The following is a 2815-nucleotide window of genomic DNA, read 5'->3' as shown; positions in this document are numbered from 1 at the left end:
CTATTTCTTTTTCGAGTTATTCATTTCGAAAGACAATGTTAAATCAATTACAGCGTGATAATTTTTTGAAGTTAACTGGTGTTTTAGAGTAAAATAAATCAGTTAGCAGCAGTTCAAAACTTACTTTTTTATTACGCTCCGCCCATCAATAACACCTTTCGTGATCCATGAACATTTATAAATTCATAATTGATGTTTTTTTAGTAGAAAGCAAACAGGTATGCTAAAGTTTCACTTTATGGTGTCATTAAAATGTAGGTGGTACATGTGTGGGAAGGTTCTGTGCAATTAACATGAATGAGGAAAGATTTATTAGCACTGGTTATTCTCTCTTTTTTTAAATTGTGTACGCATGTTAATATTATTTGTGAGTTTATCATGAAATCTAACATGCGTCTTTCTCATTACTATAAACATAAAGATAGTAACACTGGTTTTACAGGGTGAAAAACATTCTGCTTGTATTATGTCTTTCCTTCTAGTTATTTGGAGAAACATACATTTTGTAAATTTCCATATAGCTGTTCTAAATGAAGATTTGAGATTTGCATTATTTAAATTAGTAAAATTACCCAACAAAAGGATGTTTTTTTACAAAAATTGAATTTCGTATTATCAGTGCCTGTCACTATCTGACTTCATAAGGACTTGTCAAGGCAAGAATACTAACACTTAAAACACTGCAGTCTCCCATGGAGAACTGTCCTTGGAGGACAGAATTGTTTTCAGGCATTATTCAGCATGGGTCTTATGCTTTAGCACAATACCTGGAAATAATTCTTTAGTAATTTAGTCAAGATAATTTTAGCTGAATGACAAAAAATACTCTTCAGATTTATTTCCTTTGCCTCATTTATTGTGCTCTCTTTGTTTAATTGGATGGATGGATGGATGGATGGATGGATGGATAGATAGATAGATAGATAGAGTCTTCCTCTATGCTGTGAGCTCTGAAATTCTAGCACCAAACATGCCCTTTGTTTCTTCCCTCTGAATTTTTAAACAAGAGGCATTTGACCAGGAAAAAAAAAAATCAGGACAGATAAGAGAAAAATAAAGTTGAGTCAAACAAATTACACTCAAGTTATTAGTGGCTATTTTGTAAATATCAAAGATCCACTTGTCCCAGTGTTCTGTGCTTCATTTGCATTCTGATGAAACTGGAGTGGATGTGTGTGAACTCGGAGGTTATCTGTGGAGCTGCAGCGCTGAGCAGCCGAATCAGACAGCTTCGCAACCGCATGGCTCAAGAGGATGAGCCACAGACCTCTCTCAAATCACTTCCTTCATAACAATTAAAATATGCAAAGTGATAATTTTCCTTAAGTAGCCTTAAATGTGCAATCTATTTAAATGTGAGGGAAATTGCCTAAAGCTTGCAGTGTGTGTATGTGTGGTAGGTGGGGTGGGGGATAAATTATGCAAATAACAGAAAGGACTCTTGAAAGCCTAATTTTTCTGTAATAAGCATACTGTTTCATTTAATTTTTTTCCTCTTATTAAAAGTGACAGTTCTTTTGCTCTGTCTGATGGCTATATCTGACACAAGCCCATGAAACTGACTGCTAGAGTAAATGGTAAAGCATTTTTGTAGCTTTTAGATGATGGTTACATTCACAAAGTAATTATGCACTAGAAAGTCCAGAAATAAGGTTTAATTACACAGTAATCGCTTCTGATGGACACGAGGAAGTGTGAACACTGCCAGACTGCAATCCATCAATGACAAACCTCTGGCCAGTTTTAATTCCTCCTCATTTGCATCATAACCTCGGCACCAAGTTGCACAAATGCTGTTAAATGTTAATAGGACCTGTCTCTCCACTCAAAATGAATGCTTAAGCCATTTCAATTCTCCCTTTCTCTCTATCTCTTTCTTTCACTCCCTCTCTCTCACCCTGTTTCCTTCATAACACACACACACACACACACACACACACACACACACACACACACCCTCTATCTCACACAGTCCATATCTCCTCTCTCTCGCCTCAATTCTCACATTCTCATGAGTCTTCACATAAATAGACCCTCTTCAGAAGGGAAGCTGAGCACAGGAGACAGTGCACGGTCACTGCTGTGCTAATTGGGAGCAACATGTAAAGTTTTATCTCTTGAGTGCTAACAAACCATACAGACAAGTATAAATTCTTCCTTTGTGTGTGCGCGCATGTGTATGTGTGTGTGTGTCTTTGAGTACAATTGGGTAAGACTGTGTATGTGTCTCGCACACACCAGCAGAGCTACAGAGCGCAAAGGTTTGTTCACACCACATGGAAGGCCCTCAAGTTATCCCCGTCCTGGAGGACTGAACAAAATTATGTTTTCATTAATTGAAAACTGGGTGTGAAAACTGTTGGTGTGGCAGACGCATCTCTGTTCCTCTTCAGACTTTTATAAGGTTGATTAGAGCCAGCATGTCTCATTATAAGCTTGTCTCCCTCATATATTGTAAGTATACTCCTTATTATACATTGGCATCCCAGTGTACTGCAGTGTATTTTAAATATAGATGACAGCTTGCCAAAGGTAGACATAAGGCCCAGCGGACCACTTGTGCATACATTGTCGACTTTTTGTATTTATTGTAATAGCGCATCACATTTTCTACTTCACTGATCCCACTGCTGCATCACACCCACCATACACTCTTAGATACTTATACTATGACCCTTTTAATCCCCAGGCATTCAAAGCATTTCTGTCTCGATTTGAAAAAAAATAATAGCAATAATAATTGGGCGTATGGAAACCTAGAAAATAAGTTGGTCTGTAACGCACAAATATAATTAGCATGTGTATGTCTTTTTTC

This window comes from Oreochromis niloticus, linkage group LG16, assembly GCF_001858045.2.
Source record: "Oreochromis niloticus isolate F11D_XX linkage group LG16, O_niloticus_UMD_NMBU, whole genome shotgun sequence".
NCBI lineage: Eukaryota > Metazoa > Chordata > Actinopteri > Cichliformes > Cichlidae > Oreochromis > Oreochromis niloticus.
The sequence above is the reverse complement of the archived record's forward strand: the minus strand, read 5'-3'. Positions refer to the sequence as shown.